This window comes from Poecilia reticulata, chromosome 17, assembly GCF_904066995.2.
Source record: "Poecilia reticulata chromosome 17, P_reticulata-male-v2, whole genome shotgun sequence".
Taxonomy (NCBI): Eukaryota; Metazoa; Chordata; class Actinopteri; order Cyprinodontiformes; family Poeciliidae; genus Poecilia; species Poecilia reticulata.
This window is the reverse complement of record NC_088846.1, coordinates 31990012-32016913: the sequence shown is the minus strand read 5'-3', so window position 1 is coordinate 32016913 and position 26902 is coordinate 31990012. Positions and strand designations below refer to the sequence as shown.

At 45.3% G+C, this 26902-nt stretch overlaps 1 protein-coding gene and 1 long non-coding RNA gene across 4 annotated transcripts in view; one reads left to right on the top strand and one right to left on the bottom strand.

The window, feature by feature from the left end:
• Positions 1–26902, top strand: part of basp1 (brain abundant, membrane attached signal protein 1) — a 41252-nt gene that overhangs the window by 5044 nt on the left and 9306 nt on the right.
• Positions 244–24823, bottom strand: LOC108167092 (uncharacterized). Of its 3 annotated transcripts, XR_014084189.1 has the most exons (6): positions 23340–24823; positions 13063–13275; positions 10343–10477; positions 2515–2888; positions 1815–1917; positions 244–1697 (listed from the first exon to the last, which is right to left on the bottom strand). It is a non-coding gene; the product is annotated as an uncharacterized LOC108167092 (long non-coding RNA). The 3 variants fall into 3 exon arrangements; XR_014084188.1 differs by having other exon boundaries at positions 10343–13275; XR_014084190.1 differs by having other exon boundaries at positions 2519–2888; positions 10343–13275.

The window sequence follows — 26902 nt, the reverse complement described above, 5'->3', positions numbered from 1 at the left end:
TGGTTAATGCTACATGTATCAGCTAATCATGGCGGCTTCAGTTTACTGTCAGCTTTTACTGCAAGTGGCAAAAAACTAGGAGCAGAGAAACATCACAGTGATGAAGAAGCAAAACCTGACGAACCAGAAAGGATCCATTTCACCACGGTGTCCAACTCGAGGCTCTCGGGCCAAAACCAGGCCGCTAAAGCTACGTATGTGTCCATCGATGCATCAGAGGGACACAGGAATGAAACTCTGAGATAATTATTGTGTATTTTATTAGTCGATTCAGTTCAGCTTTTATTTATGTAGAACCAGATTACAAAAATGTAAAGATTTAATTCTTTTGTTTTAAGAATTAACGTTTTTACAGTTTAACAGGAAATTTTATCAGTACGACCTGCAGCAGCAGCTCCGAGTGATTCATCATCTAGATTCAGCACTAAATGAAAATGAGTTTGATGAACCTGTGCATTAAACTGAATGTTAATTTAAAGAGCTGGCCTCCATTTTAAGACATTTCATCTGCCCATCAAGCGGCTGGTCAGTTCAGCACTACGGTGACCCCCGGCTCTGCGATCTGGAGCGTTACCTTCGGTAAGCGTGCAGCCGGATGGACCGCGCTGGTTCGGATGGACCGCGCTCCGAACCAGCGACGCCTCGGCGCCGATGCGTCATGTCCTCTTTCCCCGTGAGCGCCATCTGTCACATCGCGCCTCGTCTTCCAGGAAATTACAGCTCAGACTGAAAGCGACATTATCTGATATGCGTCCCGGTGGATGAGGCGGGCGGAGTCCAGCTCCGCTCCGCTGCAGCCCACATCCACTCAGCCTCCTGCTGAAGGGGCAGATGGAGGCCCGACCCGCCGGCGCCCCCTGCTGGAGCGCGGCGGCTCCATCCGAAAGGCTGAGCTGATAACTCACAGCTTTAATAGCCAATCAAATCTCATGTGTCTTCCTGAGGACCCGGCACCCGAGGCGCGTTTCCGGCATATTAAACTCAGATTCAATGCTTTCTCTTAGAAACATGACCTGTGGCTGAGCTGAGGCCCTCGTTCTCCCTCTGAACTCCTCCTGCTCACAAAGGAGCTGCAGCTTCTCTGATTTATTTCTTTTATGCAGGAGTTAAAAATGAACGGCAGGATTTTTCTGATTCAGTAAATCAGAGGGAATCATAGATATTAACATCCATTTAAACTCTGCAGACATCCACAGTGCAGCAGCCATTTTGTCTCAGGGACTCTGTTCTGATCCACTTTTATTTGCTAAAGAAAATGTTTGACAGAATTCATAAATGAAAGGTTTAGTTGCAATGTTCAGTTTTACAGAGTTTCAATCATGATTTCATTTTCTAAAGCTTTAAAATGAGTTATTTCCTTTGGTGTGGAAATATGTCAGTGAGCCACTAAAGACCAGATTCACCACGTCTGACAGCAACGTTGCATAAAACAGAGTTAATCTGCATAAATGAGTTCTAGTTCTGATTAATTTACAGCTTTCTCTCCATGAGGCTCAGAGCTGTAACAGGCTAGCAGTGCAGCTGAATGAGCCTCGTTTCTCTGAACGGAGACGTTTAAGCAGCGATAGCAGCTCAACTCAGCCTGATGATGAACGGCCGTCTCTTCTTCTTCTTCTCTCTCTTCACCGGGAGTCTGGAGGAGCTGCCAGGCCGCTCGCCGCTCTTTGAGCGAATCTCAAACGGCGCAGAGACGGAGTCTGAAAATAATGAGATGGAACAACAGAGTTTAGAGTCGTAGGTGCGGGGCCCGCTCGCCTCGGCGCTGCAGTCCCAGTTCTGTCAGCTCCCATCAGCAGCGCAGAGAGAAAACTTACCAGCAGATCTCTGAGCTGGATTCCTTCCCTTGGTGAGTCTGGGCCGGGATCAGGATCAGGATCAGGATCAGGAGGGATCAGGATCAGGAGGCGGTGGGAGGAGCTGAGGAGCATCAGAGGAAACCAAACCAGCCCCAGACCAGGACCGGGCAAAAACACAAGAATTAAACAAAAACCAACCGAGATCAAACATGAATAAGTAACTTTAAAGGAAATAAAATGGAAAGAAGAGACACAACATGTACATCAGGGGTTTCCAACATGTGGCTCGGGGGCCATTTGTGGCCCCTGGATGATAGAAATTTGTCTCATCATCAGATGGACTTTTTTTCAATTTAGACCACAAATGAAAATGTTCTCACAAAAATGTTTAGATGCAACAGAAAGTATAATAATTTAATGATCCAGCTCTGCTTTTAGAAACATCATCACTAAAGAAAACTTTGGTTTTAATTCAGTGATTAAAGTTTTGCTGGATGCAGGAAGTGTTTTAAAATAAGCAGTGATATAAAATCATGTTTTTACTCCTGAGAACAAACTAAAAGCTTCTGAGTTTCTTCAGTTGAGCCAAAAATAAAAGGATAATCAGGAAAAGAAGCTTTGGATCTACAACCATTTCATTTACTAAGCTTATTATTTTATAATAACTTATGAAATCTGAAGAAAACATTTTGTAATTTTCTTAAAATATATTTTTTACCCACAAATCCTCCTGAGTTTAGATTTGGGTTCATGTTCCAAAACATTTGGACTCTTCTGTCCAGCGTCCCGTCCAGACAGCGCGCTGTCCTTCAGTCCTGCTCTGTGGTGTCGGCTCTGACCCGCCGGTGTTCTGGGGTCATCTGGAGTTCAGACTCCGTCCCGGCCTCGCCTCGCCTCGCGCCGCCGCTGACTCCTGCTCTGCCGCTTTGTCTCACTCTGCCTGCGTCTCTGTTGTGGCTGGGGACAGTGGACGCCTGCCACGTCCAATCCGCCGGGCTGACTGTGAGCTGAGGACGCGTCGGTGACGGGACGGTTCAGAGCCGGTGGTCGGTCAGCGCAGACAGAATATCTGAGTCTGCAGTTTGGGTGAATCTGTAAGAAATGGATGAATCTGTGCTGTAAGATGCTGAAGCTACTTTTTGCTTGTTTAGGCTTCAGTATCCATCATGTTGATCCGTTTCTAAGGCCAGTTTTCAATCTAAGATGAGATGGAAAAAAAACATCCAGACGCAATCAGTCTGTCTACTAAAGTCACTGGGGTTCTGTGGAGCAGCTATGATTATCTTACTTGCAGTGGGATGGATCTCAGTTTGGTCGAAACTTAATGAGGAGCAGGAACAAAGAAATGATCATCTTAAAGCAGATGTGTTATTCAAAATTCACATTTTGCACATTTTTGTTCTTCAATTTGAGTTTCTGCAGCTTCTAATATCAGACCAAACATTTAAAAAACATCCAGCCGTTTCTGAGAAATAAGTTGGTTTTTCTGTCTGTAAAATAAAATATTTCAAAAACCTCCAAAATGTAACATCACAAATCAGCAGTTACAGCCCGTCACCTAGCAACCCCAGCAGAGTTCCGCCCGTCACCTAGCAACCCCAGCAGAGTTCCGCCCGTCACCTAGCAACCCCAGCAGAGTTGTAGACCATAAGTGTATCCTAACCTGATCACCTTAAGCTAATCAGACTTTGGACTTTGCACTAATTTCACATAAAATGTGAAATTTCAATCATGAAATGTTTGCAATGTGTATCTTTCGTGTAGCACTAAAATTTGTCACGATTTGTTTCAGTGTAACGTTCTCCACTGTCATTTTTATGTTTTGTAGATTTCGATCGTGTCAATTTTCACAAGTGGAAGAAAAACCTCGAAGCTGAGACGAGAATAAAAACCAAAAGAAACTTTTACTTCCAATCCATCAGCATGACGGGGGGAAAGTAAACCAGCAGTTTGATGCGACTGCAGGCATTTAAGTCCTAAATGTAAATCTAGTTCAGTATTTTTTGTCATTTGGTCAATATGTCTGTGCAGATGAACGGATCCCTGAGCTGAATTGGATTAAAGTATTTAAGCATGAAGTCTTCTAAACATGGTGGGAAAGCTTTAACCAGCTCTACAGTATTTCAGCAGACGGTTTTCTGAGCAGCTCTACTTCTGCATCCTTGCTGCAATTTGCTGCAGAGTGTTGCATGTGTGCGGCGCGTGGGCAGCAGCTCAGAGCTGCTTCAGACTGTCGGGGAGTTTGGCTTTTTTTAACCTTCATGCTGATTCTCAGAAGCATTTCAGAGGCGATTCCAGGTGCAGGCGGCAATATGAGAGAAAAATCTCCAGAATGGATTTTGTCTGTGGCTCAGATTCAGGAAAAAACTCTGAAACATGAACACTGGTAACTATAATTACACATTTATTTACCTTACTGTCAAATATGTCAAATATTAAGACATTTTAGTTTTTAATCAGAGTGGGGTGGATATTAAAGGGGCAGTATTGTGTAAAATCGACTTGTTTGAGTTTTACATCATGTATTGATCTTATTCCCTCGTATCTATTGATTCTTCATCTTCCAGAAATCCTTTCATCTCCATGGCAACCATTCAGTTGTGTAAAACGCCTGGGTGGACCTAGCCCCGCCTCCGAGGCGCAGCCCCTCCCCCCTCAGACTAGCCAGCAGCGATTAGCAAACCCCTGGTGGAGCTGCTGCTCGGAGCAACGCTGGTAAAAACATTAAAGGGTTAATAGAGGAGCCATGTTGGGATGACTTCCTGGAGGCGGAGCTTCAGAAAGAGCAGGAGCTTCTTAAAGAGACAGAGACCCAGTTTCAAGGCGTTGCATTATAAAGTCAAATCTCTTGTGATCACTGAGACGGTTTTAGGTAAAATACTGCAGAATTAAACAAATTTAGAATAAAATATTAAAATTTGCACATAAAGACAGAACCCTTACATCCTGTTCGTTTAGGAGTTAATTACTCTTTACATTTGGACCCCAGTGGTACCATCAGAACCACTTCTGATCTGACTGAGCAGCTAAGAGACGGATGGTTTATTAGCCTAAGTGACTGGAGGACTTCATGTTTCTAAGAACAGATCAGTTTTTATTTTCCCACATCAGGAAACGATTCCAGGCTGAGAAACAGAGTAAAGACTGATTCTAACGTGTCTTTAACTTGTAGCTAATGAGCTAAAACATGGAAAACAACCAGCAGTCTATTAAAAAACATTTTCCTTCAGAACATTCCAGGAACGTTCTCAGGAAAATAAAACCCGGATATTGATTGATGTTGGACCGTGTCTGGCTCCGGCTCGGGCCCCCGGGGACCCGGCAGACAGATGGAGAGGAGGATGGAGCAGCTAGCGGTGGCTTAACGCTGCAGAGCTATTGATTGACACCAGAGATAAAATCCTCCTGAAGCCGAGCTGACAGCCAGACAGACGGAACAATCCGGCCAAACGGAGCGCGGTCCCGACCCGACCCGACAGATTACATCCACAGCAACGAGATTCTTCACTATCCATTACTGGTATCTGCTTTTATCCACTTTATCTTGTAATGGCGAGTTTTTCTACGAGTTTCTGGATCAGAGCGGCGGCCGCGTTCAGCCTGACTGAGACACTGAAAAGCTTCTCTGAAGCTGTTGGAGCACAAAGAGGGAAAAACACTGAGAGCGACCAGGGATTCAAAACGGAGAATAAAAGTAACTAAAGGAGAGGAAACACCTGAGTTACACTGAGCATTTAATGGGCTCCAGTCTGAGAACCAGCAGCTCAGATTAACGTCACATGATCTGCAGGTCGTCAGTCTAACCTGGTCAAACTGAACCTTCTGTCATTCAGAACGGGAAAAACGCAGCGTTGTGATAATGAATAGAGATCGATGTAACCAAACCTCATGAACCTGCTGATTTACAAGGTGAGCTGATCCTTCCTCAGCTCAGCTGGACAGCTGAATATGAAGCATCCATTTTCAAGATGTACAAAATGCTAAGAAAGAGAGAAACTGTGTGTAAAACAGCACGGCATTGTGGGAGGAAAGGCTTTAGCTGCTCAGCCTCTCATGGGGAGCAAAGGAAGAAACTGGATGCAGTTTCTGAAAGCTGAATTTGATCATTACAGTCATGTGAAATGGTTTCTGGATGCAGAAAAGGTGGAGCTGCGTTTCTGTCAGGGAAACATTTGAAATGTAATCAAACAGGCAGAGACTTTGATCTGTTCAAACATCCGCCTCTAAAATAGGAAGTTTTGCAGCTCCAGTGGTCAAACCACATTATTTTATCAGCTCAGCGTCAGTAGATGTTTTATCTCGGTTATCTGCCTGCTTATCCAAATGTTGTTCCTGTAGCTCCAACAATCATTAAAGCAGCTTTTTGTGGTCTGACGGCTGAAGTTCCTCATGTTCGACACCGAACTCTTCAGCAGGCTCAGGTGACTCTGGATTCCTGTGTTTGCTGGACACGAAACAAAAAAGGGAAGGTATTCGAATAATGCGCGCAGCGTCTCGCTCTGCGTTTGATTGGTAACAAGCAAACACAGCTGGGAACACGAAGCCAGGCCTCCACGAGGAAAACCAGCAGTCTGCTGCCAGGTTTCACAGATTCAGAGAGGGAACCGAATAACAATGCAGGAAAAGGCTTTGATCATGTCGACAGCGTTGGCGTTTTCAGTGGTTTGTGTCATATTGGGTGATCAGGAGCCCAAACTGGGAACCAGTGGCTGTGTTTTCATTATGAAAAGGCAGAAAATAGTGTTTTGCAATTACGGTGTTTACTTTAAATAATAAACAATTAAGATGAATGAGCTTTTTAACACGATAAGTCATTAAAATGATGAGAGGCGCCGTCATCCTCCAACCACTTCCTGTTGACTCCTTTGTCTTTTCCAGCAGTAGCAACATCCGGTTTTTGCACAGAGTGTTTTGATCCATCGATACTCGAAAAAACTATCAAAAACCAGGAATTACTTCCAAAACCTGCCTCCTTCCGTTAAGATAATTGAGTTTGTGGCGTTTTATGATCGACGTAAATGCAGGTAAAAGCGGCAGAAGTGCTTCAGTCGACGCCACAGTCTAAAGGTTTGGTGTAACCGTGAATGAAACTGTACAGCCCTGATCCAGAACCCTGATCCAGTCCATGTGAAGTTGTTTCAGAAAGCAGAGCGAGTTTCTTCCTGAACCTGAATGAGGGATGATCCGAATGTTCAGACACTTCCATCAACCAGCAGCAGTTTGTGGCGTTTGGAGCATCAATCAGGCCCAGATGACGGAGACATGGAGGAGAGTCGAGGTCAGAAAACTGATCCAAACCCCATGGATGGTTTATTATCATTACGCCTGCAGTGTGACCGATCTGCATGGTTCAAACTCTGAGCTGAAGCTGTTCAGGTGGAGAAGCAGAAGCCGACAAACTGATCAACTATGAAACAAAGAAGAATTTGGTGCAAAATTCAGAGAAAAATAAAGACAGGAGGTAAAATATGGATGTGATGCAGGTGAAACCTCAGAATCATGTCAGAAGCCGCGGCGCCGGGTTTCAGCTGGTGTTCCTTCTGGATTGAACCCTGAAGTGATGAAAGAGTCAGGAACTCGTCCAGAAGGACGCAGTCGGGCGCTGAAGTCGTAGCGGCGACGGCGTGTTCGTCGGAGATTATTGGCAGGACTTCCTGTTGGACAGGAAGACGCAGCCAGCTGTCGCAACAGTTTGAGTCTTTGAAACGACTAAAGTATCCTCTGCAGCCAACGCTCCGCTGGGCTTTGGGGTTATGATTTCCACTTTATTCATGTTTATATTCCTAAAATTTGCATGAAATGGCTGCTTCAGGTCCACCAGAGAGGAAAGGAGAATCAAAAGAAGAAACGAGTGTCTGATGGCAACGTTTCTCACTGAACCAGCAACTGAGACAGGAGTGAAAATAACAAGTGGACATCCTCAGCTGGAGCAGATTATCTGGACAAACGGAGGAGAAAATGGAGAAATCCAGAAAAAAAGAGGGTAATATACATGGAACTGGAGGCAGAGAATCATCAGAGGCTCGGAAAACAAAACCTGACATAAGAAATAATCTGCAAAAAGTGAAACAAAATGCAATTTAATAAACAGTTGTAGCCACTTCAGTTTGTTCATATAGCAGCAATTTTCCATGAACGTCTCCTCAAAGGTCTTTAGAAAGGAAAGGAAAACAAAACAGTTATTACATAATGGAAGTTAAACGAGACATAAAAGTATAAAAGAGATGAGACAAAAAAACAAACAATAAATTTAGTCTTTAATAATCTTTAATCTGAGCAGAACAGTTCAGTCCAGGTTTATATAAAGCAGCTTAAGGAGTAAAGTGATTAAAATTTGGAAAAATAACTTTTTTTATTGGAAAAATTGGTTTGTAAATGTGTTTCTGTTCATTATAGAATAAAACAGTTTGATCTGCAGGTCTAACTGAGGAGACTTTAATGCCGCACTAATGATAAAATCATAATTTTATGTTTTCATAAAGTCCCTGAAGATGCCTACATGGTTTATACTTTGAGTTAAAGTTGATCCACAGAAACGGCAAATTAAAAAACTATTTCTGTTTAAGAAAACCTGGCATGGATTCTCCCCTGGTGGCTCGGATCCGTTTGTTTCCCTTTTGAAACTGAGATGTGGCTAATAAAAAAGGCGATTTGAGTCCAGATTAGCGTTGGCTCTGCTAATTGAGAGGCTGTGCAGCGCCGCCTGGCTTTTATCGACACAGGAGGAGCGCTGCCAGCCTGAGAGGCTCTGGGCCGGCGGCTCCTCGCAGGAACAGGCATGTCACTCACGGACATGTTGAATTATTGCAGTGGAACGGCCGAGTCGTGACCTCTGGTGGAGGTCGGGTCGTTTTCAGGTCACTCGCTCGTTAACGTGCTACATGCTACTTTCAATTTGTTCCCATAACCGACGTTTAAAAAGCTTCAAATCGTTGGAATATTTCGTCTGGTGTGTTTACATGTTTTCAGAAAGTTATTAGTACCGTTATGATGCGTAGATTTATATTTCTAGTGGCACAAACGTCTGCTTCACTAACGACTTCCACACCAAAGAGTTATTTTGAAACTGTAAAAAACATTTTTTATTATTACGAGAATAAAGAAGTTATTCTTGTAATTGTTTGACTTTATTCTTGTAAATGTAACTAATTTAAGCAGCAGTCATTAGTAAGTTATATAAGGAGTGGAGGCGACGTCACACTGGGTGAGAGCAGCGGTCTCTGTAAAACTAAACGGCCGCCTTCCTGTTATAAAAGTCTTCAGCGAGTTTTCTCCTCTCTGTACCAACTTTCACACTGCAGAGTGTTGTTGTTGGCCTGGCATATGGTGTGTTCACTGACCGGAAAAAGATTGGATCTTTAAACATTTGCGCTGGTGAAGGTGAAAACCATCAGATTCTGAACACCAGCTGCTTTCTGGACATGTAATGAACCTGAAATCCTCCTCAGAGGTTTCTCTCATAAAGCTGCAGTAACGTCACCAGGACATTTCCAGTCAAACTAAAAGTTTTCCTTTTATTCCTAATGATGAATCCAGTGATGAGACGCCTCATCACTTGTCTTTTTATTTAATTAACCGTCCTTCCCGTGTTCGTCACGTTCAACTCCTCCGTCTGGACGTGGATCTGCAGGATGACATCGTCTGCACAGAGAAACACCTTCCCTCATGTTCCAACAGCAGAAAGCAGAGAATCGGCTCCGACTCTCTGTCACTGTGACGCCGACCAGAACAAATGTTGTCTCTCTGCAAGGCTGTTTGTGCTCAGCCCAACGTGTCACATCTGTTTGTCTGAATGCTCTCCGACTGTGTGTGTGTGTGTGTGTGTGTGTGTGTGTGTGTGTGTGCGTGTGTGTGTGTGTGTGTCCAATAAGCTCTTTTTAACTTCGTCTCCCTGCGTTCGGCCCGTTCTGACCGGATCTCAGCCCCTGGTAGTGAAGGCATCGTGGTCATAACCAACATGGCGGCCTGACTGGCCTCGCCAAAATAAAAGCTATTTCCTAAATCTGATTTGTATGACAGTGTTGGAGCCATGCTAAGAAACTAAAATAAAAATATGAGAATAATGTCATAATACTACGACTTTATCCCATAATATGACTGTATTGCCATTATTTAGATTTTATTCTCATACAACTTTATTTTCATAACATTATGGCTTCTCATCATGACACACATTATTAATTCTCATTACACTAAAATGTTATTCATGCATTATTTTGACTCGATTTTCGTACAACTTTCTCATAATAAGTTTCCATTCTCATAATTTTCTTATATTAAGATTTCATTGTTCGAGTTTATTCTCGTCATAATTTTGTGACTTTATTCTGACATTTCATTTTAGTTTTTAAATTATTTCTAATCTTCAGATGTGCACTGATGTTTTTATTAGAGAAATCAATTGAAACTGTTTTGGTTAGACATTAATTTCCTTGTTTGTTTCTGGATGAAGCGACTGACTATCTGGTGAGATAAAGTGAACACGCAGCAGAGATAACGCCGATGTCTTCCTGTTGCACAACGAGCATCAGGCTGAATTCACTTACATTTTATTTGGCGCCTCTTCGTTTTGGTCATTTCCTGTCAGGCCAAACGGATCAGAAGTAAATAAGGTTTGAGCTTCGGTGTGAATCGGCGTCAGTCTTTATGTAAAATGGTGGAAAGTATTTTACACGATGAGCCTGAAAAAGAAGAAGTGGAGGGAAATTTGGAAATTACTACTGGTCATAATCTGGTTAACGGAACGAAACGTACGGAAGCACATTAAGACTCAATTAGGTAAAAATCATCTCATCATGTTATAGATGTTATTTACATATAGTTAAACTAAATGAAACATGGTTATAGTCGGGCACATATTTCAGATAAAATAACATTGACACGAATAGTTAATGAACTCGCTGCTCTTATCACCCGAACAGTTAAAATAAAATGTTTCGGTTCGACATGAAATTTCCGTCACTGCATGATTTTCATTTTCCTTTTGAGATCGGTTACAAACCTCACCTTGGCCTAAAATTTAAAAAATAAACTACTGAAGTTTTCCACCTGAGGGATAATGTTTTTAAGTCTCATCTCTGTGTCAGTTCTAAACCTGAGTGAGCGTCGATCATGTGGCGTTCCTCAAGGCTGTGTTCTCGTGACACTTTTATTCCACAGCTGCATCCTCAGACTCATAGAGTCTCAACACGCATCTGCTGATGATGATGATTACACATCCTGCTCACTGAGTCAGCGTGTTCGTACCATAAATAACAACTGAGTAAGTCTGAACTCATTTTAGAGTTAATGCAGAAAAAGCAGAAGTACGTATTTTTGGTTTTGAACATTTTTGTGATGTTAGATCAGCAGCCAGCGAGACTGAGCGACCGAGGAAACCAGAAAACCAAACTTCTAACTGCAGATACAGAAAAGTACTGGCTGCTTCTTAAAGCAGGAAATTTGACCAAAACATGCAGCGACTCTGTGTACGCAAACAGATCAATTTAAAATCATTTTATTGATTTAAGTGACAGAGTTTCTTATTGAATATGAACCAATACGACAAGTTTTTAAAACTGGAGCAACACACACACACACACACACACGCCAACGAAGGGAGACCAGACCAGAAATCTCACAAAACATCTCGAGATAAAACGAGAGTTCAGAGTAAACCAACATGGCCGACTGAAGAAGCAGGAGCAACAGTTTGTGGATGATGATCTGGAATCAACTCCATGAAAACCTGAGATGTTCAGGATCTGTTCAGTCCTTTAAATCAGGACTGAAGGAATTACTGAGTGATTCTAATTTCTAGATTCTTTCTAAGAAAAGTTCAGCAGCCGACATGCTGGCCACTTCACCCCCAGGCCTTGTTGCTCCATCAGTCTGTCCTGCAGGTTTTCATGGGTTTGTGAACTCATCGTTATCATGCCGCAGCTAAAAACAAGTCTGTGAGGAAACCTGCCATGACGCCAGAGTCCTGCAGCTCCTGGAAAGAATCCATCGTTGCTGATTGGTTTGGTCTGCTGCTCTTGGAGATTCTTCACTCTGAGTAATTAGATTGTTGTTTTTCCAGGAAGAGATGTGCCGTTTTTGTGCCGTTTTTGAGCCGTTTTTGTGCCGTTTTTGAGCGGACACGCTCCACTTTCTATTCCCAGAGCAGCATGATTTCCCAGAGGACTTCAGTCCTCAGAGGGTTCGGCTGCTATTTATGGACCAACAGCATCCAGACAGGTTGACTCTTCCTAACGAGGACGATAATTACTCTGTGATTTCTTTCTGCCCTACGGATTCATCATGTCAGAATACAAATTCAAACCTTTCTCATCGAGGGTTTTTGCATAAGTCAACCTATTGTTTTCTGTGGCATCCCAGAAAACCATCTGGGATCCGATTGGACCGGGTTCATGCAGGAGACGCAGCAGGAAGCGTTGAACCTTCAGGCTGATGTTCAGGATGAACGATGGAGATCAGACTGAAGAGGGAATACGGTTTTATCAATCCAGATTATATTCAGTCACCAGATTTACTCTGTTATAAAGACTTTTGGCATCAAGACAACTTGGTTTCACAGACAAAATCCACTTTTCTTGTTTTAACGTTTTGTCTACTCTTACAAATCCAGCTGAGATAAAAGCAGGTCTTATGCTGATTGGTTCCTTCTAATGTAGTGATTGGTAAATATTTATGTGCAGCTCATGTTAATCTGTGAACGGATTTATAAGGCCAATAACGGACTAATGAACGGTTTTGTTTTGGACGGGTTGAATAGTTCACGCACACAAAGAGACGGATCTTAAATCCAGGATCTTCTTGCTGCTCTGCATTAGATCCTCAGTAAATCTGGAGCTTTTCTCAGCTCACAGGTGAAGGTGGTCAAGTTACCTGGAGAGATTTAACCAGATGAAACGTTTAAAGATCCAGAAGCTCAGAAAACCAGCAGGAGAAACTGTTTTCCTCGTTCATGGCTGATTGTGCAGCAGCAGCTGGAAGACGAAACGTTTCAACAGGAAAAGCTGCGATTTCAAAAATGCTTTCTGCTTTTGCTCTGAGAAAAAAACAAAATCTTCTCATTTAATCTGCTTTTTCACCCTCAGAGGGTTTATTTTTTAATAAAAATGTCCGGTACCGACTCGGTGAGATAAACTGGAGACGTGGAGAAAAATCTGCTTTGGGTTTGTTTTAAAAAGCAAAAGCTGAGTTTTCTTTCTCCAAGGTCTCTTTTCATTCACGGTCACATTAAGTGTTCAGGAGTGTTTTATTGCGGCGGCGGCAGTTTGACCTTCGTTCTGCTGCCAGACGGGCAGTCCGTCCCGCTCCTCGCCTGAAAGCCCAAACGGAGAAGGTGGCAGCGGCACGGCGAGGTCGGAGCGCGACGTTTACAGGCCGACCAACAGACTCTGAAACACGACCAGGTCGACGTAAACTGGTTCCACCTGGCAGGCCGGCAGTTTAACCCCAGAGCCAAAGGTCACGTCTGAGGGAGGAAGTCCTGCTGAAGAGGAAGAAAAACTCTTATTTCTGTTCTTTATTCGTCAACAAATGAGTTTATTTAGATGAATAAGTCATGACTAAGCAGTTTTTCCAGTCGATTCTGATCAGAAATAAAACTCCTTTGTTCTTTAGATTATTATTTATTTCTGCTTTCTTATGAAATTCAAGTAGAAAATTTACTGTAATTTAATGAAAGTAAATTTAGATGAAATAATGGATCTAAAAATGAATTAAAGTTTAGAGTGAAATTAAAGTAAAAACACCAGAAAAGCAATTTCTAATTTTAACTAATAACTGTAAAAGTTATTTAAAGACGTGAAAGTTTAAAAAGTTTAATTTGGATGTATTACCAAAATATCAAAACCACATATATATTTTTTTCTATGCATCTTTTTTTAACCTTGAAAACTTTTTAAAAAATCTTTAGATGGACTTTAAAATAAACTTTGTCACATAAAATGAAACATATACACAAATAAACCTAAAACACGGAACATAATCTGTGTTAAAGCAACTTTTAACGGGAAAAAGTCAAATAAATGTGTAAATAAATGTGTAAAAAACCCGACCCAGACATTTATACGTCACGTTGGCTCTGCAGAGATGCTGAGGAAGAAAACCTGAGACATGAATTACATTTTTATTTAAATCAGATTTCCTTCTTCCAGCTGAGCCGAGGCGTTAAAACCCCGGGATCAGTGAAGAGGAACAAAAACCTCTTCATATCTTCAATCTACAGTTCTAATTTTCACAAGATTTACAGAGGTAATTTATCCATCCATCCATCCATCCATCCATCTTCCTCTGCTTATCCGGGGTCGGGTCGTGGGGGCAGCAGCTTCAGAAGGGAGGCCCAGACTTCCCTCCCCAGCCTCTTCCAGCTCCTCCAGGAATCCCAAGGCGTTCCCAGGCCATAGAGAGACATCGTCCCTCCAGCGTGTCCTGGGTCTCCCCTCCTCCCGGTGGGACATGAACTCCTCACCAGGGAGGCGTCCAGGAGGCATCCTGACCAGATGCCCGAGCCTCAACTGGCTCCTCTCGACGTGGAGGAGCAGCGGCTCTGCTCTGAGTCCCTCCCGGATGACCGAGCTTCTCTCTCTAAGGGAGAGCCCAGCCACCCTGCGGAGGAGGAAACCCATTTCGGCCGCTTGTATCCGTGATCTCGTTCTTTCGGTCATGACCCAAAGCTCATGACCATAAATGAGGGTGGGAACGTAGATCGACCGGTAAATCGAGAGCTTCGCTTTTTGGCTCAGCTCTCTCTTCACCACGACGGACCGGTACAGCGCCCGCTTCACGGCAGACGCTGCCCCAATCCGCCTGTCGATCTCCCGCTCCCTTCTTCCCTCATTCGTGAACAAGATCCCCAGATACTTAAACTCCTCCACTTGAGGTCATTTATCCATTTAGCATATTTTGAGTTATTTTTACGGCTACTGTTTGAAACAGTTAAAGTTTGAGGCACTGAATCGGCGCTGAAGCCAGACGGAGGAATGAAGCCGATGCTCACTGGAGAAATGTTTTGCAGCCACATCAGATTTTATGCTAAAGATGAATCAGTTTCCCATAAAACGGAGCCGTGAGTCAGACTGGACCCTGTTCAGTCAGCAGCCTGCCGCCGCGGCTGCCGTCACCCAACGCAGGCGCATCATTACTGCTCATAATCTGGGAATAATCTGGGATTTGTTGCTTTAGATGTTTTGATCCCGACCTGCCATGATGAAATCTGGCCCAGAACCAGCCAGAGGTGTCAGATTCTCTACCTATAAGGTACAGAACCACCTGAGCTCAGGACGAATCGGACCTGAACTCCCTCCCTGCGGACGGGACGTCAGAACCCAGTGATTCACTTCAGGATTTATTTAGCTTCTTGTTTTCTGCTGGAGTTTTTCCTTCACATCCAGCAGAGCGACCAAATCAAATATTCATACCCGTTTCAGATCACGGGAGCTCGGATTGGTCGTCTGCGATTTTCTCTGAAATCATCACAGCAAAGCAAAACTCGGTAACTTCTACAGGAACTGGTCACAGCTGGTGGAGATCTGCAGCAAACAGCTGTGAGTCTCCAAGTCCACATGAGTGTTGGATCAGGGACCAAAGTGTGGTCTGGGGGCCAAAGTGTGGCCTGGGGGCCAAAGTGTGGCCTGGGGGCCAAATTGTGGTCTGGGGGCCAAAGTGTGGCCTGGGGGCCAAATTGTGGTCTGGGGGCCAAAGTGTGGCCTGGGGACCAAAGTGTGGCCTGGGGACCAAAGTGTGGTCTGGGGGCCAAAGTGTGGCCTGGGGGCCAAAGTGTGGTCTGGGGGCCAAAGTGTGGCCTGGGGGCCAAAGTGTGGTCTGGGGGCCAAAGTGTGGCATGGGGGCCAAAGTGTGGCCTGGGGGCCAAAGTGTGGCCTGGGGACCAAAGTGTGGCCTGGGGACCAAAGTGTGGCATGGGGGCCAAAGTGTGGCCTGGGGACCAAAGTGTGGCCTGGGGACCAAAGTGTGGCCTGGGGGCCAAAGTGTGGCATGGGGACCAAAGTGTGGCCTGGGGGCCAAAGTGTGGCCTGGGGACCAAAGTGTGGCCTGGGGGCCAAAGTGTGGCCTGGGGACCAAAGTGTGGCCTGGGGACCAAAGTGTGGCATGGGGACCAAAGTGTGGCATGGGGACCAAAGTGTGGCCTGGGGACCAAAGTGTGGCCTGGGGACCAAAGTGTGGCCTGGGGACCAAAGTGTGGCATGGGGGCCAAAGTGTGGCCTGGGGACCAAAGTGTGGCCTGGGGGCCAAAGTGTGGCATGGGGACCAAAGTGTGGCATGGGGGCCAAAGTGTGGCCTGGGGGCCTTTTGTGGCCCCACAGGCCGAATCTGCACTGCAAAAACACAAAATCTTACCAAGGATTTTAGTGTAGTTTCTAGTGCAGATATCTTAATGAAACCAAACTAACTTGTAAGTAACTTTTCAGAAGGAAATAGGAGTTTGATTTAAGCAAATTATTTCTCAATATTGATGGAAAAAGTAGCTGTTCTATTGGCAGATTATTTAACTTAGACATTTTTCCCATATAAAGGAAATAATCTGCCAGGGAAACCAGAAGTTTTAAGGAATTATTAACTTTAAACAAGCTTATTTGCAGAAAAGTTAGTTTTGTCTGATTTGAAACAAACTGAGACATTTGCACTGTTAAAATGACTTGGTAAGATTTATTGTTGTTTATTATTTATACATGCCAACAATATTACTGAGAGAAAAGATGAACTAACTTCATCAGAGTGGAAACGACCAGAAAACAGACCAAACCTCAAAGGTTTGACGGTGAAAAGACTCAAAGGTTTTATCATATTCTGACTGGATTCCAGGTTCTGTTTGCTAACCGAGTCTGTTGAGGTTTGATGGATTGAGGTGAATGGTTTGTGTTTTCTACATCTGAGCTCATTAAAGTCTCCTCCACTGTGTGTCGGTTCTGTTTCCGTCTCCCGTTGGTTTATCTGACCCTCACTGAGGACGGTCTGAACTCTATCTGGACCGTTTGGTCGGGTTTTCGTTCTGCGTCACGACCGTCAGGCTGACGGATCACCGCTGTGTGTGTCTGTGAGAGAGAGGAGCTGTGGGCAGGTCAAAGGTCGCAGGTTTGTCAGACACACTGTCCCTATCGCTCATTAATAGGCAGGGTGTGTGTGTGTGTGTGTGTGTGTGTGTGTGTGTGTGTGTGTGTGTGTGTGTGTGTGTGTGCAACCTCTACTGACCTTTTGATGAGACGGATTCATTAATATTTTCATTTAACCATTTTATTCTATCGTTGGTCACACACTGATGTGGGACGCCGTCCAGCGAGATGAGCTGGTCAGTCTGGCTCGACCAGCTCTCTCTCTCTCTCTCTCTCTCTCCCTCTCTCTCTCTCTCTCTCTCTCTCTCTCTCTCTCTCTCTCTCTCTCTCTCTCTCTCTCTCTCTCTCTCTCCCTCTCCCTCTCTCCCTCTCTCCCTCTCTCCCTCTCTCTCTCTCTCTCTCTCTCTCTCTCCCTCTCCCTCTCTCTCGGGGGTCAGAGTTCAATCCCCAACAGTGACGTTGACGTAAACATATAATTAACTGCAGTGCAACATATTCAATTCACAACCAGGAACATGCGTCGTTTACAATTAAAATATTGTTTTATCTGTACTTTGAAATTTTTATTGTCATTAAATTTTATAGTTACAAACCAGAGAACACATATTTAAAACTTTTTAATTTCTGCTCAGTCTTATTGAAACTTCCTAAATTACAGCAACTGTAATCCACTAAAATCTAAAACTACAAGTAACTTTTCAGTGAGATAGAGGAGATTGTATTAAGTGAATAATTCCTTAATATTGATTTAAAAAGTAGTAGATATATTGGCAGATTATTTAATTTATAAAATACATTTTTCACATGTTATGAGCAAAACAATCTGCCAGTAGAACTGCAACTTTTTCCTCAATATTAAGAAATGATTGCCTTAAAACAATCTCCTATATCTGGATGAACAGTTCAGATCCGGGCTGCACAGTGGCGCAGTTGGTAGAGCTGTTGCCTTGCAGCAAGAAGGTTCTGGGTTCGATTCCCGGCCCCGGTCTTTCTGCATGGAGTCTCCATGTTCTCCCTGTGCATGGTGGGTTTTCTCCAGGTACTCCGGTTTCCTCCCACGGTCCAAAAACATGACTGTCAGGTTAATTGGCCTCTCCATATTGCAGGTGTGTGTGTGTCCTGTGTGTCTCTGTGTTGCCCTGCGACAGACTGGTGACCTGTCCAGGGTGACCCCGCCTCCCGCCCGGTACGCCAGCTGGAGAGGAACCAGCAACCCTCCTGACCCCACTGAGGGACAAGGGTGTAAGAAAACGGATGGATGAACAGCTCAGATCCAGGCACATCCTAGATTTACTCGATTTCATGCACATTCTTAAAATGTAAAAACTCCCAAAGAAGCCAGGAAAATGTGGGTTAATCATATTCCACACATACTGCAGCTCAGTGGCGCAACTACGCATTATTCAGGTGGATGCGAAAACATATATCGGCGCCAACCCCCGCCCATCCCAGGAAGGAACGTCAGACGTCAGGGTGAAGGAGCGACGCTCTCTCGCTCGTCCCCCCCAGGCGACGATACGTGAAGGGTAAAACTCGCTACATTTACCTCGTTATGTGCGAGGTGAAGGAGCGTAAGGCGCGCTTAAGTGTTTGGGAGAACATCATCGGCGCGCCGCCCCCTCCAGACGGGGTTTTGGCGCCCCCTCTGGTGCTGCGCCCCTATGCGTTGCATACCCTGCATACCCACTTTTTGCGCCACTGTTGCAGCTACATGTTTCACTGCATCAGCAGAAACCAGGGGATCAAATCGTTTAACAGGTTATTTCTGTTTCCCATAAAGAGTCTGCTGTTAACACTGACTCATAAAGAAAAATAAAACTGTTAGTTTTCACATCTCTATGTGCTGGATGCAGATTAAATTTAGATACGAGACAAACTGTTGTAATTTATAGATATAATGAACAAATGATAGAGAAGCTACATTTTGTTTGGCAGAATTATTTACTAGGTATTAATCGTTCTTTTTTTAATGTTTTAATTAATCCGTGTCAAGGCGTCTGTCGTCAACTCGGAGGAAATTCAGTATTTTTACTGGGATTTCTTTCTAAGTTTGATAAATTAGCGGTAGCAGCTAACTGCTACTAGCTGCTAATATTGACCCTTTGAAACTACGTCACCGCGCAGCGTACTATGACTAAGGTGAAATTAAATAAATGAAGCTATATTAGGTTACAGATGTCTGGTTTTAGACTAGCTTTAAAGAAACACGTGGTTGTTTTAGCTTCCGTCATGGCGGAGTGGGCGGGGCTCCGGAAAGCGTGACGTCATGAGCAGAAGGTCAATACCCTGCGAGGTGAAGCTAGCTAGCTTATTTATATTCATCATGGTTAAATGTAAATTTATCGCCAGCTGGCCTTAGCGTCAACTAATTTATTTTCGATTTTCTTTTGTACATTTCTGTCAAAATGAAGATTTTTAAAAGTCTTAAATCTGAGTTGGGGAAACCTGCAGGAGCCTTGATGAAAATATTCCTCTAAACCTAAATATGAATGATTTTGTTCATTTTAACCCGGATAGATTCGTGAACCTCCCACTAAAAGGCTAACATTGCTGTAAAAACGAAGCCGTGTCTTCAGCTGCGTCCTGCTCTCAGCCTCACTAACAGGTTGTGACAGTCTTGGTTGAACGAGTTCATGCGCCCCCCTCTCTTCCCCCACGCAGTCCGTCCTCAGTGGGACAGACGCCCGTCCCCAGTGAGACACATCTGTCCTCCTGGGGATGGATCCGGCTGGCACCAGCAAATGAATTCATTTCTTGATAACGAACTCCAAGCAGGAAGTTCCTGGTGTTAACTGAGACGCCGTGAACGTCCAGAGCAGACAGAGAATCTCTGCGGCTTGTTCTCCAGACGTGACTGTCTGCTGCTGGCGGCAGGTTGGAGACCATGGAAATATCTAACAGGCCTTGGGGTTTTTTGTTTTTTTTGTCTTCGTCCTCGGTCGCCTCGAGTCTCTTATCTGTCTGAGAAAACAGCGAGCGGGCCGAGGCGGCCAACGCATCTGACAAATCCAATCAGTCACATTAACCGCGGGGCGGACGGGATCGACTGCCTCTGCCTCAGTGGACGCGCCGCTGTGTGTTCATGGCATTCAGTACTTTTAGTCTAATTAACACAAGGCTAGGCTGCACAGTGGCGCAGTTGGTAGAGCTGTTGCCTTGCAGCAAGAAGGTTCTGGGTTCGATTCCCGGCCCCGGTCTTTCTGCATGGAGTCTCCATGTTCTCCCTGTGCATGGTGGGTTTTCTCCAGGTACTCCGGTTTCCTCCCACAGTCCAAAAACATGACTGTCAGGTTAATTGGTCTGTCTAAATTGTCCCTAGGTGTGAGTGTGTGTGTGCATGGTTGTGTGTCCCTGCGACAGACTGGCGAACTGTCCAGGGTGACCCCGCCTCTCACCCGGAACGTTAGCTGGAGAGGAACCAGCAACCCTCCCGACCCCACTGAGGGACAAGGGTGAAAGAAAATGGATGGATGGATGGATAACACAAGGCTTTACATTTATCGCCAGGGTCTGACTTCCCATCTCCTCAGTAAAACACTAAATCATCTCTGATTGAGCTGCGCCGACTGGCAGAAAGCTGAGATCAGGTGAGTTTTGTGGACGTTTCTCCGACGGCACCGGTTTCATCCCCAAACGGAGCCTGAAAGGCCGACCCGGATGTGTCAAACAAAACCCGAACACGCTCAACGACGCTTTACAGGAAAAACACGGCCAGAGGCTCCGTAGCATTTCACAGGAAATCAGGACGGGACGACAGCAGGAAATGTGATGGAAGACGTGAAGGCCTCAGATGGAGACGGGAAAATAAAGCCCAGATGACATCCAAGTCTAAATACAGATTAATATTCATACTTTACTACAGTTATGTTTGCTTTAAATAGATAATAGATAATAGCTGACATTATCTAAGTTGATGCAGAACAAACAAATATTATCTTAGTCAAAACAGGACAAATCTTTAAGTTAAAGTTCCCCATCAAAATAAAACCTTTGAGTCTAAATGTGAACATTTTGTGGATCATCACATTTTGGACTTTAGCGCCCCCTGGCTGTGTATGGTTGCCAGGCAACGCTCCAAACCGTAGTACCCGCTGTCAGATGTGTTTTATTCAAAAGTTTTAATGGTTTTGATGGAATCTGCCTCTGCCAGCGGGACGCGTCTAACGACGAGAGACGCTAACTCCTGGTGGGTTTAACTTTTCCAGTGAGAATAGTTTGAGAATGTCGGGATCAAGGAAGTGGAATCACCGTTATTCCAATGGATCAGGATGAACTAATAATCAGAAAGGAGGTCAAGCTGTCAGTTTCACAACAAGTTTCCAGTGAGTCTTCATCAGTGCAGACAGAGTGTTTGCACAGTTTCGCGTGAGATGGAGATGATTTTGCTGAGACCTTTGAACAGCAGTGTTGTAAATTGCTCATGCTGCAGGTTTTTTTTTTAAATATATTCTAACAGTCTGTTGTGTCTTGGCTCAGTTGGAGGCCAGAGCATTGTTTCTCTCCGGCAGCATAAATTCCTCTGCTACTGAAATGCATCATGGTCCTGGTGGCGACCCAGGCGCAGATGGATTCACGTTTCCGTCTGGCGATCAGAGAGGCTCTCGGTCGAAGTCTGTGCACTCTTGGTGCTTTAAGTTTATATGACATTAAATATAGCAGAAGGTTTATTAGACTGAAAAGATTCAGAGTCTCACACACAACAATGCTGTCCTCCATTTTGTTTTACTGTCTTCTCGCGCGTAAAGCTAATCCCACCGCCATGCATCCTGCGACTGCTCGTTTTCACACCTGCAGACTCCTTCGCGCCTCCGGCGGCGGCGTTACCGAAACGTTTCTCTCTGAATCCTGGTTTCAGAAAGCGGCGGTGAGAGACTCCGGTCACTGGCGTCGCGTAAACGAGCAACAATGTTCCGGTTTCTCTGAAAACCAGCTCGGTGTGAACCCACGCTCTCTTGGGTTCATTTAGCCAGTCCTCTGAGAAATGCCCATCGTCACCCAGTGCTAAAACGTTACAGTCTCACTGCCACAAACACGTTTCATCACAGCTAAACCATCTGTGCCCTTTGCAGACCTCAGGAGGCGCCGCCATGACTCTGCGCAGACCGAACAAGTTCAGGCAGATTTTACAAACAGCCAGGATGTATGCGTTAGCCCCAGCAGGTGTAAATACGTTGATTACTGTTGGTACAAGAACCCCTGCTTGCAAAAATAATACATAATTTCAGACCAAAAACAAATAATTTCTTCTGGTTTTGCGGTCATGGAGGTCGTGTGACTGTCTGAAAGAGACGGGATTCTGCAGAACTAAATGCCAGTGGATCCAGGGAGACGGACGTAATCTGTTTCGCCTTCCTGTTTTGTTTCGTCTGCTGTCAGTTTTCTGTGCAGCCAACAAAGCGCTTGGACAGATTCTGTATTCTCTGCTAAATGTCTGGGTGGAAAGCGTCTCAAAGCGCCTCGCTGGCTTTCATCTCTGCTGAGTGCGTCCTCTGACTCATAAGCAGCAGCTGAACACACAGCGGCTCTGCAGCCGGATAATCAATACCCGTTTCCAGCACTGGACTTTTCTCAAGCTCTATCAATTTGAGGATTGATCGTCTAAACGCCCACTAATGTGTGTGTGTGTGTCGCTCATTTAAGCATGCATGGCTGTGCGGTCAGTGTGTTTTAAGTAAAGCAGTCTGCTCCCTGGGTAATAGTTATCGACTCATAAGTAATTCCACCAGCTGGCCAAGGTTAAAAGTCATGGCGGACAGTAAGACGACACCAGATTTTTAGAAAACTGCTTCTTGGATTACCGGCTTCGGCTAAAAATAAAGACGCGAAGGTGTTCAGGAGTCGCAGGTTTGTTCAGCAGACATCCTCAGTTCTCTGGTTTCCTTTCCCAGACGTTCCTGTTTAAAGGTTTCCTGGTTGAAGGTTTTCCAGGTTTTCAGAAGGTCTTTGTTTCTGTAAGTCGGGTTGGCGATTGTTTTCAGAGGAATGTGTTGACCTCTTAATCAACCAGGCTTAAGAACGAATCAGAACCCATTCTATCCGTCCATCTGTCCTTCTTTGCTTACCCAACATGATGAAGGCAGCAGCTCAAGCAAAGATCCCCAGATGTCTGTCTGTCTGTCTCTGTCCAGCTTCGTCCTCCTGTAGTCTCCGTCACGAAACGGTTTCCAACGGTTGCTGGAGACGAGATCCCGAGCGTCACAGTTTGACAGATTTCAACCCCCCAAAACTCTGATTTGTTACTTCCACCAGTGGTTTTAAATACAATATCTGATGGTGTCTGCAGTCTGAACGGAAATTTTAAATTTTATCCAACATTTTCGTTATTGCTGTGAGACGTGCATCATAAACAGAAGGATCCAGTTAAACAACGGCTGCAGATGAAAATAATTCATCTTTCCTGCACTCTGAAGGCTTTTCCTGCATTTTTGGTGACCTGCTTTAAATATCGACGTTATTTTAAAAGAATCCAGTCGTCAGCGTTTACCTTGTTTCTCTGTTTTAATCCTGACGGATGACGTCAGCCTCATGAAGCTTCTCCAGACTGAGGAATGTTTGTTGGACAAAAATAGACGTAGCCACTGGTCCTGCTGCTAGCTTCCACACTGGGGACCAGTACCAATTTCCACAGATGGTGCCGTTTATGCTGGCTACGCTGTTTTAACTTCCACTTGCAGCTCTGTCGGCTCAGACTGAGAATGTGGAAAGAAAATACTTCCAGTGATTCTTGTTTTGGATGTTCTTGGAAAGAGGAATCTGTGAACGTCTCAGGCTGCTCATTGTTCCCTCGGCTTCCTCTCGTTTCTCTTCCAGTGTTTTTATTCGTGTGTGTTTGTGGGGTTGGGCCAGATTTTCTGCTCCAGTTTTCCTGCCCATCCTGCGCTCGCCTGCTGCTGCTCGGTGAAACAAACTCGCCTTAGATCAGCCGGCTGGACGCGACGGCGCCGCTTCCATTCAGAAACAGGGAGGGGGCGCACCGTCCTTCATCTGAACTGCTGAACCACAGTGCTGAGCTGTCCAAACCAAACTGCTACATGTCCTACAGCGGGGTGTTAGCGCCACGCTAAAAAATTAAATTATATTACAAGGTAAAGTCATTTGAGAATATATTTTTATGACCATTAATTACATTTTAAATGGAAACCAGGCAAAATAAGCAACTTTCTCAATTTCAGGTCCTGATCCTTCATGGAGTTTCTTCAGAAATGTGGACGCTAACTTTAACGCTAGCTGCTACATGTTAGCATTGAGATGCTATTTTAGATTTCAATAGTTTCTCTGATGGCTTTTAGCACAACTTAAACACAACAGTCTTTCCCAGCGACCAATCAGGTCGTTTAGAAGCAGGAATTAACCCCCGATGCGCTGAGAGAAGCAGCTTTGTCGTCTGTTAGCAGATGTTAGCTTGTGCATCAGATTTACGGTCGTACCAGAAACGCAGTGCAAAGGTTCTGGGTTGAATCTTTGCAGGGATAAAAGTGATTCTGTTAGAAAAATGAACCAGTTTAAATTCTATGGAGTTAATTAATCAAAATGAGCTCTGTGAGCAGCTACAACAATAATCCTTCTTGCTGCCGCCAGCTGCTCCACTGTGGAGCCAAACGGAAATAAAACAGGAGACAGTCTGAAGCAGCAGTTCATGTTTTTACACTGTATTTCAGGTTTGAGTTGCATTTCCTGAAACATGTAAGAAAAGATACGAGTTCCTTCAAGCTGCCTGCGTTTTGAAGCTGCAGGCCTTTAATCAGAGCCAGAGAGCTGATGCAGCAGCAGCAGTGTGTGTCGCAGCTGCTCGCTCGTTGTGTCTGCCGAGGCTGAAGCGTTTGAAAATGGAGGTCAGTGTGACACGGAGGGAGAACGTGTGCAGCGTTCCCCCAGGCCGGATTCGCAGAGGGATCCGATCTGTGTCACGGCTCTGTGAGCAGCATGCTGCCTGGATTAGCCTCCTCTCTCTGTGAGGTCCGCTCTTCCTCTGCGGTTTATCAGCGTTATCCCTTTAAGAAGCTCTTTGAAGATCCAGATAAGCTCATTATAATCCACCAGAGTCACCTCAGCCTCCACACTGCTGGGCTCTGGGTGTTTACTGGTCCAAATGTCAGCTTCCTCACTGCTCCACGCTTCACCTGCGCAGCAAATCCGAAGCAGGAGAAATGACTGTAAAAACCCACAGAATCAGCAGAGAAATTCAGATTCTCTGGAGATGAAGGCAAAACGCTCCTCTGAAAGCGTTTCCACTTAATTCATTTCATGTGTGGAAGTAAAGCGCCCAGTGAAAGGTGTGCGGACCGTCAGAGGTCCAGCTGCTCCTGCTGTCACGTCCGTTTCCCAGGCGACGCTTCAGAGTGGAAACGCTGCAGCCGCTCGCTGACAGCGCTAACCGTTAAGGTGTCATGTTGGATGGCAGCGACGCAGAATCAGCCGGGACGGCAAGCTGAGGTTATCCAGAGCCCAGGACCTGCAGGGGCCTCCATGTGCTGGGGCTGGAGGGGGGCTGGGGGGCAGGAGGGGAGCTGGGGGGCAGGAGGGTAGGAGGGGAGCTTGGGGGGCAGGAGGGTGGAGGTTGGGGGGCAGGACGGTGGAGGTTGGGGGGCAGGACGGGGCTAGGGGGGAGGCAGAAGGGGGGCAGGAGGGAGGCTGGGGGGCAGGAGGGGAGCTGGGGGGGCAGGAGGGTAGGAGGGAGCTGGGGGGGCAGGAGGGTAGGAGGGAGCTGGGGGGGGCAGGAGGGGAGCTGGGGGGGCAGGAGGGTAGGAGGGGAGCTTGGGGGTAGGAGGGGAGCTGGGGGGGCAGGAGGGTGGGGGTTGGGGGGTAGGACGGGGCTAGGAGGGAGGCAGAAGGGGGGCAGGAGGGAGGCTGGGGGGGCAGGAGGGTAGGAGGGGAGCTGGGGGGGCAGGAGGGGAGCTGGGGGGGCAGGAGGGTAGGAGGGGAGCTGGGGGGGGCAGGAGGGGAGCTGGGGGGGCAGGAGGGCGTTCTCCATCTTTAACTCCTAAAACTGAACTGCTCCACACTGTAAAACCTGATTACATAAATAAAAGCTAACTTGTTTCCTGAAATGTTTTCCTGAAAACTGCTGGATTGAAACTTTTCCTGCTTCTGCTTTTTTATTTTATTTGTATAAAATATAAAAATCTGACAGTTTTCAGAAACAAACATAAACGTTCGTAAAGCTGATGCCAGTTTCTGTCGCTGCATCATCAGGATGTGACCTTTGACCCACAACAGGAAGCTGATGAGTTCCTCTCATCCGCGCTTCATTTCTTAACACTGAGGAATTTTTCTCAGCGCGAAGATGAAAATTATAATCTCATATAATTCCTACAGAACTGCGTTTACAGATTTCCTCCAGTTTCCAGTTTTTTTCCTGTCTGCTCTGCAGTTCGTCTTTTCATTTCTGTAAAAGTATAAACATAAACATCATCCAGCCTCTTACCATTGATCTCCATAATCTACAGTTCTTGTAATCTCCAGCTGACAGAAGAACTTCAGATTACCGTTGAGTCGACGTGACTCTGATCCAAACCCAATGAAACCGACATCTTCAGATCTTTCATTTTTAAGACACAAACTAAGGATTTCCTTGGTGTTTTGCTGTTTGTATGAATTGTTTTGAGAAATAAATTTACTGTTGATTCAAGAAATGAACCAAAGAAACTGAGAAAAACTGTAACTGTTGATGTTTAAAAGGCTTTTACCTCAGTAGATCCTCAACTTGTTTAAACCAAGTGCCTAGTCAAAGTACGTCCACTTCATTTATCCAGTAAACACCCAAAGGGTCCCTGGACTTTGAGGGTTGCCAGGTTGGTTGGACCCACTCTGATTTTCCCGTTTGGCTGTAGAGCCGGACTGCAGAGCGGACAGATGAGTCTTCAGAGACGGGGAGGAGAATCCGAGGAGACGCCGCCATCTGCTCCTCATCCGCGCCGCCTCCTCTCGCAGGACTCGGATCTGATTGGAGATTAATAACGTTCCATAAATACTTTTCCAGCGAGGGCCGATGTTGCTGCGATCAATCATGCGCTTTGTGAGCTCAGCAGCCTCATGAGGCCGCGCCGC